Source organism: Falco punctatus, assembly GCF_963210335.1.
Source record: "Falco punctatus genome assembly, chromosome: 8".
Taxonomy (NCBI): domain Eukaryota; kingdom Metazoa; phylum Chordata; class Aves; order Falconiformes; family Falconidae; genus Falco; species Falco punctatus.
The window spans coordinates 27,891,193-27,906,722 of record NC_137588.1 but is presented as its reverse complement, the minus strand read 5'-3'; the positions used below and the strand labels follow the sequence as shown (position 1 = coordinate 27,906,722).

At 40.4% G+C, this 15,530-nt stretch overlaps 1 long non-coding RNA gene across 1 annotated transcript; it reads left to right on the top strand.

Annotated features, from left to right (window-relative positions):
* The first annotated feature begins 1,994 nt into the window (after positions 1-1,994).
* On the top strand, positions 1,995-8,273 carry LOC308068317. The gene is made up of 2 exons (XR_013929929.1): positions 1,995-2,080; positions 7,615-8,273. It is a non-coding gene; the product is annotated as an uncharacterized lncRNA (long non-coding RNA).
* The last annotated feature ends 7,257 nt before the right edge of the window (positions 8,274-15,530 follow it).

Below are 15,530 nucleotides of genomic sequence, written 5' to 3'. Positions count from 1 at the left end.
GGTTTATATACTGTGCAATGTGTTTACTTACACTGTATACACAATCCTAAAACAGAGAAGATTGCAAACAGCATGTAGACAGTTCTCTTAAGACTCTTGGACCAGATATAACTGCTTACTTCCCAGGGGCTAACATAAAATACTCTAGGTAGGAATTTTAAGAAAGAAAATAACATCCCTCATGACTTATGATACACCCTACAGTCAGAAATTATTTCATAAAATGAAAACTAATGTAACTATGTCTTTAACAGTGCTTATGTAGACAGAAGAATAATCTCTAAAATGTGTGCAATAACTCCACCTGGTGATTCTCAACATGATACTATCAGGCTTAAAGCTGCCTCTTAGAAGAAGCAGGGGAGTATAGATGCTATACAAAGTAAAGGCCTCATCTAACGTAAGCAGCACAGTTCAGTGTATGATAAGCCCTATGATCTATTGTTAACGTTTCTTTGGCTCGATCTGTAGATCACCTTTCAGACTTAAAACATGTTTGAATTGGAAAGTAATATCCATCCTGCCCTCAGAATATATATCAAGGGTTTGGTACAATAGTAAGAACTATGTACATCCCACAGGAGACAGTTGAACACTTATTTTAATAACTTCTACATTTAAATTATCATATTCATATTCTTATGCACAATATAAAAAGCATCACCATCTCCTTCATAACTCATTCCTCATTTTCCAGAAATGGAGAATAACAGTGCAGCTGACATTCAAAATGCAAAGCCAAAAAGCAAATAGACCAAAACCCCCTACCTTTATAGCACCAATTCAAAGGACTGTCCAAGCCAGTCCTGGAGAGGAAATTGATTTTTGATACTAGAACCATGGACTATTGTGAATTGAAAAGGAGTGTATTGTTATCCTATAGCTGTAACAATAACATTTCTCATGCCTTTCAGACTAAGATGAGAGGTACTGAGTTAGGTTTTCTTGCCTCTCACACCATAATCCTTAATATAAAAGTTTTCCAAAACCTGCACAGATCCTCTCAAGACAAACAATTTGAAAAAGACAGATCTAATTCTCTATACCATATTGTTAAAGTTTCTAGCTTTAATCAAAACCAGCCAAAAATTTTGTGGGTGCATGTTTGACATACACGTATTTGAGACTTTTTCTCCATGTTCTGCTAGTGAAATTTTTCAGTCTATTGGTAAGTGATACTGTCATACTCTTATCGGCAATTATAACAAACCTTGATATCAGATATGAAAAATTTTAAATACAAGAATGTCTTAAAATAAATACAATAAAGGTAAAAAAATGTGAATTCAAACAAGGTTTTCAAAATATTTCCTTTGGTACAGACAGTATTTTTCCCCTTATTTTTAAGGAGAAGAAAAGAATAAAAGCTTAAAAATGTTAGCTAACCTCTTACTGATTTACAGAAAACTTCAGTAGAAGGTTTTTTGAGTATGAAAATCATCTGACATTAGAAAAAAATAAATCTCAAACACCTTTTACTAATTGGATCGTATTTCAGAGAGCAGTGGCATAGAACTGAAGAATTCAATCATCACAGTAAAAGATCACTGGATAAATACTGTATCCCTACTGAGATGTAAGCTGAATAACACCCATTCTTTCCTGGAGCCTCACTCACCTTTCCTATGCGGTCTTATGGGGTGTAAGGTCAGCATATCTACCAGGGGTCACCCCTTTTAAAAGGAAGAGATCTGTTCCTGCTGACTGCTAAGATTTCAATTACTTCAAATAGTATAGAATTGTGCATTAGGAAAGGATGGAGCAGGACACCTGATAAACGTGTTTGTCAATAAATTGATAAAGTTAGAGAAGGAGGTCCTGCTCAATGCCATGGCCTTGTAAATGGAAAAATCCAGTTGTGTTGCTCTAGATTTACCTTCATGAAGTAAAAGACCTTGCCCTGGAATAAAGTCTACTGCTTCAGAAGGCTTTTTTACATATTGTGTTAAGTACAGAGATAAGTCATATAACAGAGTCAGTTTGAAAGTCCAACAGCAACACTCTGCAAAACAACCTTAAAATAAGAGCTGTGCCAGGTCACTGCTTATTTATGACAGAGAAGCAAAAGGAATACTCTGAGGTGTGGAGAATTGGTTAGCTGAACAAGGGCACTTTAACATCGGAATGTTGAGTCATCAAGATCTTAAAAAGTATCGAAGACAGCTTACGTGAAGACTACTGGTTCACAAAGACACTCTATTCTTGTTATCTTTGGTGAAAGTAAGAACAAGGACCTTATGGTTAAAGAAATGAGAACTATGCCCAGAAACAAAGAGTGCTGACGAAGGTTGACCTTTTAGGTGGCCAGCCAATGAGGAGCTTAACTTTTGCAATATGTATGACCTAATTATAACTGCTATAAAATATGTAACCGTAGCTTAATAAATGAAGTATGCTGATCTCTCATATTGAGCGACTGCTTCTTCCCTCCGTTCCGGCAAATGGCAACAAATTGGCGCCCGAACAGGGACCAGGAAAGGGACCAGAGGACATAGGACCGGCGACCCGATAGCGGAGTCCGGACCCGGCGACCCGATAGCGGAGTCCGGGAGCCACGGTCGGCGGAGAATTTGAGTGCGGTCCTGTAAGCAGCGCAGGAGGCGGAAGGGATATCTTCCCCGCGCCCGGGAGCACCTATAGAGGCTGTCCCGCCTGCTACGCGCCGCCGAAGTCTGCAAAGGCTGCAATTGCGCGCAAATTGAGGTATGAACAGACAAGCGGCGTATAATTTGCTCGAATGCTTTTTAGAAAAGCGGGGCACTGAGGGGATAGATCTGAAAAAGGAACTTCCTGACTTATTAAGCTATGGCGTGGTCAGGGGATTTTTTGCAGATCCTAATACAGTTTTTGAGGAAAGCGAGTGGCGAAAGCTAGGGGATAAATTATTCGATGCTGTTATAAGTGAGGAAAAAACAGCAAAGAAATTAATGAAGCCGTGGCGGGCAGTTATAAATACTATCACTATGCATAAAGCTGAACAAAAAGTTGCTGCTGCTGCAGCTGAGAGGCTAGACGGTACGGCTTCTACCAGAGTGCCCTCTGTGCAGCAAGCAAGTGCTACTCCTTCGCCTGACTGCCCTTTGCCCCCTTCCGTGCGCACCTTGGTTGTCCCACAGAACCCTAGTGGACCTTGGGATCTATCCCATTTAAGTTCCACTTTAGGAAATGGGTCGACAAGCTCACATCAAGCTGACGGGGTAGCTCTAAGGGAGATGCTCACGGCTCCTCCTGCCTCCACAGCAATAATCGACACTAGTGAGGCAGAACAACCGGTGCTAGGTACTGTCGCACCAGCCTCTGGACGAGGAAATAATCCCTTTTTGGGCCGTGGTGTGTCAAACCTTGCTTCAGAACGTCAGCGATGTTGGCAAAAGGTCGCGGAGGCGGCTATGAGCTCAGGCGATCAAGAAGCTGCAGCTAATCTCATAACTGAAACATCTGCATTTCCAGTCATGTATCAGCCAGATGGCCAAGGTAACCTAATGGCCACAATTCAGAATTTAGATTGGAAACTACTTACTCAGTTACGAGCCACAGTTAATGATTCAGGTATTAAGGGAGAGCCTGTACACGCCAGATGTTAGACTACCTTTGGGGAACTAACATCTTGCTTCCAGGGGATATACGAAGTATAATGAAGTTAATTCTTACACAACATCAACAACTATTGTTTAATGCACACTGGCAAGCAGCCTGTATGAGGTCCGTAGCCGAAGTGAGACAACCAGGCGACCCTTTGCACGGGGTTACACTTGATGAGCTTATGGGACTTGGCCCCTATTTACGTCTTGAAGCTCAGGCGTTAATAGGTCCAGATAAAGCTAAGGAGGCAATGTTACTTGCTCGACAAGCTTTTGATCAGCTTAAAGAGCCTGGGGGAATTCCTTCCTACATGGGAATTAAACAAGGAAGGGAAGAGCCTTTTGGATTGTTCATTGACAGGGTGGCCAGCGCTATACAAGCGGCAGGCGTTCCCGACTATCTGAAAGGTACCATTTTAAAGCAATGCGCAATCCAAAACTCTAATCCTGCTACTCGAAACATTTTAGCCACCCTTCCCGCTACTTGGTCAATCGAGGAGGGTTTAGAGCGGATGGCACAGGTACCAGTGGGACCACAAGCTATGCTAGTGGAAGCTGTGAAAGAGTTAGGGAAAAACTTACAAGAGCATACCCGCTCATCGCACAGCCAAATTATGGCAGCTCTTGCACCTTTGCAAACTCCGGTAACTCGTCCGGCGCCCCGTGGATCAGTTCGTCCCCGGTGTTACCGTTGCGGAGTAATCGGACATATGAGAAGAGAATGCAACGCAGGTCCAGTCTGGTGTAAACGATGCAATTCTGACTCGCATGCTGAAACAACTTGTAAACAAAGAAGGTCGGGAAACGGGACGACCAGCGGGAGGAACCGCCCCGCGTCGACACAAAATGCGGCCGCTTATCCAGCATCCACCAACAACAACCCTTTTCTCTCCAACCCGCCACCAGCGGAAGCCTTGGGCTGGACCTGGCAACAGCAGTAAATTGCACCCTAATAGACTCTAACACCACGCGAATTGCTACGGGTGTACAAGGACCTGTTCGAGTAAATGGCCAAGCCGTTGGAGCATTATTAATAGGTCGCTCCTCAGCCACTATGGAGGGTCTCACTGTGTTAACGGGCCTGATTGATAAAGACTATCAAGGTGAAATACAGATAATGGTTCAAACATTGTTTCCACCCTTATTTGTTCCAAGAGGATCAAAGATTGCACAGCTTATACCTTTACCTCACCTAACTGAAACCATTGCCCCTGTACAGACTGCTCCACGAGGCTCTGGAGCTTTTGGTTCCACAGACCAAATAGCTTTATTAACCCTTGGGTTACGACAGCGACCTCGCAAAGCAGTTTCGGTACAGTATGTGGATCGGATGATTACACTTTCCGCTCTATTGGATACCGGGGCAGATGTCTCTATTATTAGTGAACGTTATTGGCCATCTGATTGGCCCTCTCACACTACAGGTGCTACTGTAGCCGGAGTGGGAGGACTCACTTTAGCTCGCAAGTCACCCCTCCTCCAATGGACTATAGGAGAAAAGGTTATCAGTTGTTGTGCCTCTATTATTCCGTTACCTGACGGGGTGCAAGCCCTAATAGGACGTGACATACTTGCACAAATGGGAATGGTTCTGACTACAGAAACCCCTTTTTAGGGACGGCCATTGTTTGGACTTTCCCAATCCAGTTGAAATGGAAGACTAATACACCTGTGTGGATTGAGCAGTGGCCGTTAAAAAAGGAGAATAATAAAAATAGTCCCGAAGAGCAGCAAAAAACAGTACGAAATACTGCTCCCGTCCGTGACGAGACGTAGTACCACGTCAGATGCTATCACAGGGGAAGGCTCACATGTGAGCGAACTGAAAGAACTATCTGCTACCGTAATAACTTGTATTATATGCTATTATTATGATCCTTAGGTTTTATGTAGATGTTACACTTACGGAAAAGAGTAGTGGTGTTGTAAAAAGCTTGCAAATTGCTAGTGTGAGAGTTGCTTAAACGAACAGTTTATATTAACTAAGCTGTTGCTTGCTACAGGGCATGAATTGTTAAACAGTGACTAATATTTCTACTACCAAACTCACTGGGTCGAATTGATAATTGAGCTGACAAAAAGATTATTGGTTGGCGGTCTCGAGTACAGTAAGACCAATCTAATGCTGGATATTTGGCCTGTCTCCAAAGAAGATCAACGGTTTGTTTGAAAATTAAGTAAGACCAAGTGAAAAACATCTTTGAAACAGTGATTTATCTTTTAGGTCCACATTATTAAGAAAAGTTTTGAGTCTCATATCATACAACATTAGTATAAACATAGATGATGGCACTGTTTTTGGGGATTAGTCTATTAAATGTGGTTGTTGTTTTTGCTTTACATAGAATAGACCCTAGACAAAATATGTGGGTTACATGGGCAAATCAATCAGGAGTTACAGATTTTTGTCTTTCCCTGCAGAAAGCAAGTGATCCTTTCCGAACATGTCTAATTGGTTACCCTTATATACATTGGCCTGATTTTGAACCTTTGGGAGTAAATTATACAACCATAGATCAATCATACTTAACCTGGTTAAACCGGAAGTATAATGACATGAATTTTGGCTTTGGTGATAACTGTACCTGGTGGAATAGTACACTTGTTAAGAATACGTATTTTTTACAACAGTTGATTTACCATTTAAATAAATCAATCCATTTACCTCAGCAAGAATTAGACCTATGGGGTTCTTTTCCAGCTGCTGGGCCTTTAGTAAATGTTAGTCAAAAGCTTAATTGTACCAGAGTTTACCCCCTATTTCGACCTATCAATGGCTCAGGTGCTATCATGTTTGGAGATGAATGGAAACGCATCATGCACCGTGATAATGTAATACAATTTTACTTAGGATATCAGAATGTATCAGGGAATTCTAACCATTGGAACACCTCAAAATATGCCGGTGAATTTGATGTGGAAAGTGTTACGGCGAAATTATTACCGGAAGGATATTTTCTAATATGTGGAGACAGAGCGTGGCCTGCCATACCATTTCGTCCCGTGGGAGGACCTTGTTATATAGGCAAGTTAACCATGTTTGCACCCACCATGCGTGACTTGGTAAGACAAGCGAATAGAGCAAAACGCAGTCTTAATGATATAAAGCCAGATTGTAATGATAATGTAAATCTTGGCACAGTGGCTGGAACTGTAGCTCTTTCATTTTTTCTTCCTGGTGGCGCAGCAGCTGCGAATTGGGCTAAAATAAAAACTCTAGCTTGCTGGGCAGTGAAACAATTTAATTCTACAACTGACATATTATCAGGTCTTGCCACTGATGTTGATAGCTTACGCCACGCAATCTTGCAAAATAGAGCTGCTATAGATTTTTTGCTTTTAGCAAATGGGCATGGATGTCAGGATTTTGAAGGCATGTGTTGCCTAAATCTTTCTGATCATTCACAAAGTATTCATCGACAGCTAGAAGAGTTAAGAAATCGTATGCATCATGTCAAAGAAGGTTCATCAGGCATAGATTCTTGGTTTGCTTCTTTAGGCATAAATGGATGGTTAAGAGACTTGTTAAAACAGGGTTTATCTGTATTGCTGTTTATTGCTTTATTATTGCTTTTGTTACCTTGTATTCTTTCTTGTATCCGAAAATTATTTGAACGTGTTACTCAATCCTTCCTTGTCCAAAAAGAAAACGGGGGAATTGTGGAGAATTGGTTAGCTGAACAAGGGCACTTTAACATCGGAATGTTGAGTCATCAAGATCTTAAAAAGTATCGAAGACAGCTTACGTGAAGACTACTGGTTCACAAAGACACTCTATTCTTGTTATCTTTGGTGAAAGTAAGAACAAGGACCTTATGGTTAAAGAAATGAGAACTATGCCCAGAAACAAAGAGTGCTGACGAAGGTTGACCTTTTAGGTGGCCAGCCAATGAGGAGCTTAACTTTTGCAATATGTATGACCTAATTATAACTGCTATAAAATATGTAACCGTAGCTTAATAAATGAAGTATGCTGATCTCTCATATTGAGCGACTGCTTCTTCCCTCCGTTCCGGCAAATGGCAACACTGAGGTAGCTGAACGTTATACGAACACAAGCAGGAGCTTAGCATAAATATGGGGAGGGTGGACACTAACTGGCTAGGGAAGTCTAAAGCTGGCTGTATGGGGAGAAAGAAACAAATATATTTAAGGAGGAGGAAGATATGTTCTTCAGCAATTTCACATTTCTGTTTTCTTTGTCATTCAAAGTGGTTGATTGGAGCTGTACAAGTAACTGAAAAGTATCACAATGTGATAAAATTCTGTAGAAGAACCATTTTTAAAAAACCCACCTCACAACCCAACCACCAAACAAAAACTCATCTGGCTGAAGGATACCTACAAACATTTCTAGTGTAGTATATTTGCTGAGGAAGGTGGAGGTGATGGGCAAGGTCTGGTTATGTTTCTTGTTGAAACACTAAAAAAGTCCCTCTAATCTCCTCACGTTATAGGTGCCAGTCCTGTTCCTCAGATGGTCAAGCCATTTTTGTATTTACCTGCCGTATCTTTTTCATAGCAAGGACTATCTGGGTATACTAACACAAACAGGTGTAGAAAAGGCCCCCTAACCTTATATTGTATCTACATCAAAATGTCAGAACATGAGCAAAATCTAGGTTTAATCTAGCTGTTCAGCTTTGTAAAAAGTAGATAAAGCACCTTCCTCAAACCCCCATCCCCCCTTTTTTTTTAAAAAAAAAAAAAAATATAGGACATGCAAAGCACAAATGTCTGAATTGTAGAAGCATCCTGGGTTTTTCCTCTAGTGTCATTGGTGGTGCCACAAGATACTACTGCCTCTGAAGTGGATGGGAGTGCTGTAGATGTGAGTCTTTTAAAACCATGTCTACACTGCTGTGAAGAAGCCAAAGGAAAATAAAGCTAGTTGAGAGTTCTTTCAGAAAATTATTTCTTTTCCCTAATACCATACTTCGATTAGAAAGGAAAAGCTAGAGCATGCTTCATCCCAAATCACCCAGAAGTCAGAGGAGTAGACAGGAGAGCACTTCACGATGCAGAGCTGTGCAGAGACACTGAATCATTAATATTTATACAGCAGCACTTCCCTGGCTTATTCGCTAATGTGGTTATACTGTTCCCAAGCTATATGCAGCATCTCCCTGCTGCTGCACAAAGTCATGATCAGACACTAACAGAGAGTGACAATGCACACAGTAATCACTCTGCAGGACTCTGAATGGGCACAGATGTGGGCATACACACCTATAGTTACTCAGTAAATTATTTATGAACTGACTTTGGGGTACAGGGCATGCTGGGTTCAGTAACTCCTGATTTAGAAGAGTGGCCACCTTAGTCTGATGTACTATTTACCTGAAATGTTTTTTTGTAACCAGTTTGCTTTACTTGTGGATAGCAATGCTCATTTTCTGCCCCTATCAAAGCCACTTGTTAGTACTGCTCCTTCACTGGAGGATGTGTCTCAGTTAAGTTTAGCTGTCTACAGAAAGCATAGCAGTGTAATGGTTGTAATGGTTCACAATCAATGAAAAGAGATAGGAGTCTCTAGAGACCGATTCCTGTCAGAGACATATCTTCGGCTGGACTGACTTTGCTTCCTTCTCTCCACCAATGGCACACGAAGACTGATCCAAAAGTTTAGACTACACGGCTATTTGTTGGTTTAAGATAGTTCTTCTGCAGATGGTCCATGTATTTAAAACTAATAGATTAGAAAAATCATTATTAACAGATATCACAACTTCAGCATGTCTATTTGGAGCACTTCTCAAAGTGAAGACTTTTTCACCAAGAAATTGGCAGTTACCCAGATACTGTCCAAAGAATAATATGATCCCACTCTATAATAGTAAACATGTCCCTTTCATTCAGAAAAGTATTTCTGAATCATACCTCAAGTTCTTTGAGGCATGTTCTTCACCATAATGTAAAGAATTCAAGCAGTTCTGATCACAGTGACACTTTTCAAGGCTGTAGCTCCTGCAGACATTACTGTAGAAATAGCATACACACATATTAAGGCAGATGTAAGCACATTTGGTTTTATTCCTTGCAACAAGTCCAGAATGAGTTCATAAAAAGATGGAAATTGCATGCAATGTCATTATATCAGGCAAGAACATTTTGTGTAGTTGACATTTTCTGTAGTTAAATTATTCCAAATGTTTGCTTATTTCTAAAAGTCAGCTAGAAGAACCACACTCACGATGTCCTTCAGTAGGATCAGGTAGTCCATGGAAAGCATTCAGTGGCAAAGTAAGTGTACTGAAGAGCTTAGTAACCAGGGTGGGGATAGCAATGTGTTATATTGTTAGAGATAGAAAACCTATACACGTGGAGCACAGTGTCATCGCTTCTACACTTGTCTTTGCCCTTCTGTGCTCCCACGCTTCAGCGAGCCCAGCAGGAAGAAACAGCCAACTCACAGTCCCAAGTGGACAGTGTTACTCGTCAGCACGAAAATGTATTGAACCTGATGTTGTTAGTAAGTAGTTACTAATAGCTTTGCAAATGACTAAGACCATCAAGGGAACGGCCACCACTTCCCATTTGAGTCAGATCCAGGGTCAACATAATCCTGTAGCTTTTCACAGTGACCACACTGGAGGCTTTACAGTAAGCTGAAAGAAGCTTTTGAAAATACTACTAAAGTACAGCTTAATGTCTCAACTCCTACTGGTAAATATCTTTCTACTCACAAAAGTATAGGAAGTCTAGAAACATAATCCACTACGGAGTAATTACACTACACAGATTTTTCAATCCGATTTAAAAAAAAGCAACCACCTGTTTTACTTACTTGGCGTTAAGTAGTGTCACCGAAGACAGTGACTTCCACTAGTGAATTAGGCATACTGTGAGAACATATTTCTCAGATTTTGAACAAAACCCCCAGTATTTTCTTTTTATTACAGGAGAGAGCAGCTTATGGAACAACTGCATACAACTGCAGTTGTGCAGATTCTTAACATCGCAGAAGACAGATAGAAGCTGGGAGTCGCCATTTGGAGTAAGAGAGCATCTGCAAAAGCATAAGGGTCCACATTCCTGCCTCCAAGGAGTTACGAAGTCAGAAGGGGCTGGGATCTTTGTCCTCTCTAAGAGCCAATGTCTTCCTTACCCTATCAAGTTTATAACACCTTGTTTAACTCTTACTTGGAAAAGAAAAAAAAAAAAACCACTCTGATAGATCAACATAAGAGCTTGCCTGTAACTGTATTATTCTGTACCATAGCTGAGCTTGAAATTGCACTGTCCTTTTTGTTTATACATTATCATAGATATGCTTAGCTAAGGAAGAAATCAAAATCACAAGGGCATTTTCTTTAATCTGATGCATCCAGTGATTATTTCATGAAACAACTGAATCCCAGGTGGCATCGCTCTCAGGATAGGTGTCACTAACTCATATTAGCATTTTAATTCTCACTCCTCTTTTGGATTTGATTTCTACAGACAGACATAATGCAGAGTCTATGATGCTTTATGGAACAATTAAGAGATAAAAATCCAGATTCAGATCTTTCTTGCACTTTGTGAAACTTCTGGGGGGAAAAAATATCTCTAGTTCAGTGGAGAAATGCAAATTCATCCCAGCACATTGAGATTAGCACCCTAATGCATCCTTGTTCTAAAAACATACTACTGATTATCCATATTCTTGAAGAATTATTGTCACATACAAGCTTCTGTGATCCGTTTATATACCTTTGCCAGTTTAAAAGAAATGGCCCTGATCCCTTACTTTGCTTTATGTGAATAAACACATGTGTACCAGCCACTACAATTAACTTCAGCACTTTCTCAGTTGAGTGAAGTTCCACAACAGATCTGGCTGAAGGAACAGAAGTTGAGAGAGCAAGTCTCCCTTCTTTCCACAGACCTCCTGCTGTGTTTGAAGTTCCAGACTGTACTATATATTCTTTGTCCAGTTCTAGACACAAAGCTTTCCATACCTAACAGCTCTCCATATTACAGCCAAGATATCAGGCTTTTCTAAAAGACCCATCAGTGGACTGGCTCAAGAGTTTCCAGATGTGATTCCAGGACCTGTTTCATGATAACAAGATGATTTTACCTTACAGCCTATGAGGGTTCAATGTGTGTGTTGTCTTCAGCTAAGTCCATCATATTGTTGAATCACCTGTAAATCCACCAGAAGAATTGCAAGGGCTCTAACAGATGGGCTTTGCAATACATTTTTTCAAGTGGCTTAAAATGTGACTGACCCCAATTGTTTGCCTCATTCCTCAGAAAGAAAATATCATCTCTACAGCAGAGTTTGCAGAGGGGACTGTGCATCTCCATTTCAACTGGATTCACTGTCCTGTGTGTGTATCACAGGTAGGATCCACAGCCTGGCATGAACAGCCCTACCCCCTCTCTGCTTTTTGCTCAGGGAAGGGCAGTAAGAACCATGACTTGTAGGAAATTCTTGAAGCCTACAAGTCAGACAAAGAAGGAGGAAAATGGACCAGGAGGAGATAACACCAATTTGGCATCCAGTATTATTTAATTGGGGCAAGTGGCTTCATCAATGGCTATTTGGAGGGAGGACAAAAAGGAGGCTAAACTGGTTGCTGTCACCCATAGCTGCTAATTTGTGCTGAGAGATGGAGAAATATGAACTGCACTGTTAATTTCTATATTATGGAAATTAGTCCTCTCATTTGCACAGTAGGAAGCCAAATTACACCATCACATGCACAAATAAATCTGACATTTTGAGAATTTGACATTGCACCACTGAAAGCTGGTTCCAGCAATACCTCCCACCTCACAGAGAGAGCATAGTTGTATCTTCTCTGAACAAAGACACTGATAGAAAAGCAGCCAGAACCTCAGCTGATAAAATTTGGCTAAGGTCTTCCAGTTTAAAAAGAACAGCTGTGCTCTGCCTCCCAGAATAAGAATAATCCTGCAGAGAATAAGGGAAGGTGCATTTGAGAGCAGGGGGAGGAAACATCTTTCTGAACTAGAAAGAGAAGTTGCCACAGGCCCTACTGCATCTTCACATTCCAGCCTCAGTATGTTCTCTTTATGTAGGTGCTGCCCATAGCTATCATAGCAAACTTTTGTCCTAAAACTGGAACATTTAAACAGACAGCACAAAAATGAAATAGGAGAGGTGAAAAAAGTCTATCTGCAGTGATACAGCACTGAATTATATCCTCTGTTAAAGCCACATTGTCTGTCACTTGACATGAATGACAACTACAAACTGCCTAAGGAACATCAGAGTTTGTGAGGGAAAGCATTTCAATCATTTTTAGTTAGTTTGATTTAATTTGGTTAAATTTAATTGTTATTCCATATTTGAGAGTTGAAGACTTTCATATAGATCACAGATTCCCTGGAGGTGGGGAATAATCATCTGTCAACTGATTTTCACCCATCCGTTTCTCTCTCTTTTGTTGATCCAATCCTCCCACAGCTTTTATTTTTAAATGTCAACTTTGAAAAGTTACTGAAAAAATACACATCTTCATTTATAAAAAAAAAAACAAACAAATAACCATTAGAACAACCACACTTTTTCCTAAGTCATTGATTAGTGAGGGGTGCTGAACAAATAGTATTTATTTCAGCAGCTAGTATAGTCTAAACTGTTGCTGATAAACAGCCTGATTGTAACCATCCAACACGTGCTGCTTATATCCAAAGCACTCCTATGTATTTTATCAGACTATTATAAACCAATTAAGATTGAACTTTCACTTAGGAAATGTAATAAAAAAAGGACAGAGATCTTCCACAACAAACAGGAACTGCACCTGCCAGTTCAAGCTTAGCAAGATCTACATTCCACACTTAAAAATGAAAAAGCGTGTATTCTCACCTGACTCCAGGAGCTTGGGCCTTAGGAAAACATGGACATGTTCTGAAAACAATAAGAGAAAGAATTAGCAACATCACCTGAAATTCCATTATGAAAATGTTGCAGAATTCCTCCCTTCCCCGCCCCCCTGTTCCCTTTTTCTTTCTCCATAGAAGCTAGTTAAGCATAACCTTGTTTGTAGTTTGTTCTTTCATACAGGAACATAATTAAGATCTGATCTGCAACCACATGCCTTAAATAAAAGGCAGCTGCTCATATGATCTGCTCATTAAGTGCTGTATTCCAAATGCATACAAAGATGCCAAGGTAATTAACAAGGCACAAAAGCTTGGGGGAGTTAAAGATGCAATAGGAGCTCAATAGAGACTCGCCTTTACATTTACAGGATAATGGGTAGAAATCTATGAATGTAGATTTCATTTTAAGATCTCTTTGCTCTCAGGATGACATTCCAGAATTATTCTCTTTTCCATTTAAGAAAATAAAAATTGTCTTGGCTTTCTGTTAATTCACTTCATTTTGCAGCTGCCTTTGTGGTGTGTCATTCCTATTTATTTTCTACTCTTACAGTTTCTAAAAACTATTTTTAGTGCTTCTAAGGTCTGTTCCTTCTCCTTTCCCTTAAGCTTCAAGGCTTCTTAATAATGTCTCATAGAAGGTTCTAAAGATTTTTTTGAAGTATGAAGTTTTACCACATAACAGGTCATTTTTATATCAGCTACCACCTCCAAATGTCTATTTACCACCTTCTCCCCTACTACTCAGCTGCTTTACTTTCATACCTTATACTGCAGCCCAAACTTCTCACAATCTTTATACCATTACCTTGCATAGAACAAAACTCATTTCCATTGTTATTTCACTCAAACACTCTCTATTTCCTCCTTAGGCAAGTATAAAGCTAAAACAACCAGCATAACCTATTTAGCCTTTTCTGTAAATAGCATTTTTTTTAAATGAGGGTTTTGGTTTGGTTTTTTGTGGGGTTTTTTTTGGTTTTTTTTTAAAGTCTACAGGATACATAGTCTTCTCCTATAACATTACCCAGAAGCCTAGATGAAAGGATATGAATCATGGGAGGAGAATTTAAAAGCCACACCTGCATTAAGAGGAAATAGATCTCTTCCCACAGATGCAATTGCTTTTTCTTTAAAAGGCAAGAGAGCAGGATTTCTTACAGACCAGTTAATTGTGTACATTTCACAGCTTTCCCAGCATCTATTTCTCATTGTGCCTAAAGCTAAATCTCTGGGGTCCTCCCATCTTCTCAGTTGCAGTTTCACCTTCTCCCACTTTTTTTTTCTTATGAAACTCTGAGGTTTTAATAATACAGCTGAAGTCTGAGTACCTGACCAAAAAGCACTAGAAAAGAAAAAACTCATAAAGTAATCATGGTGCTGGCTAGAAAACGTCCTTTCTTTGTTCAACAATACAAAACCAAAAGTAAAATCAAAACAAAGCTAAGGTTGGAACGAGAATTTCTGGGGGCTTTTTCTTGCTTTGCAGTGGCAGAAAATTCTGGCTTTCTCCCGCCTGCACAGCTTGCAACAGACTAACCCACGGGAGCATTTTCAGGAGAGTGGAGTACTAGATCTGGGTATTCCCAGGTTCAGAGGAAGACCTTCAACCAGGTCTGGAGCAAGGCTCTGCTGAGTACCTGGACAAAATTTGTCCCTTTTTTGTAAGTAGTGGCACAGGCCTGACAAAGGAGAGACTCTGTAAAATCTGTAATTAAGATTCTTGCTAGGATATAGAAAATATCTCTAGAATCAGCTGAAAATCAAGTTAAGACAATACTTAAACATGACTCCACTGTATAGCAGAGCTCCTTACGTCTGTAACATACCATACTTTCTCTCAAACACCCCATCCTAAACTAATCATGCGGTATCTCTAATTTTATCAGCGTGCAGCTGGTTCTGGGGAGAGCTATGAGCTGAGGAGGTGCTCAGCCCGATGTTGGCCAGGATTCCCCCAGCTGACGACTCCTGAGGACTACAACAGGAGTCCAGCTGGGCTTCACCTCTGGCACAGTTGTCACAGTCAACTTCCTAAAATTATGAGGGGTAAATAGGGCCTTGAAGACATTTTAAAATCAAGCTGTATCCCCATTAGTCAGGACA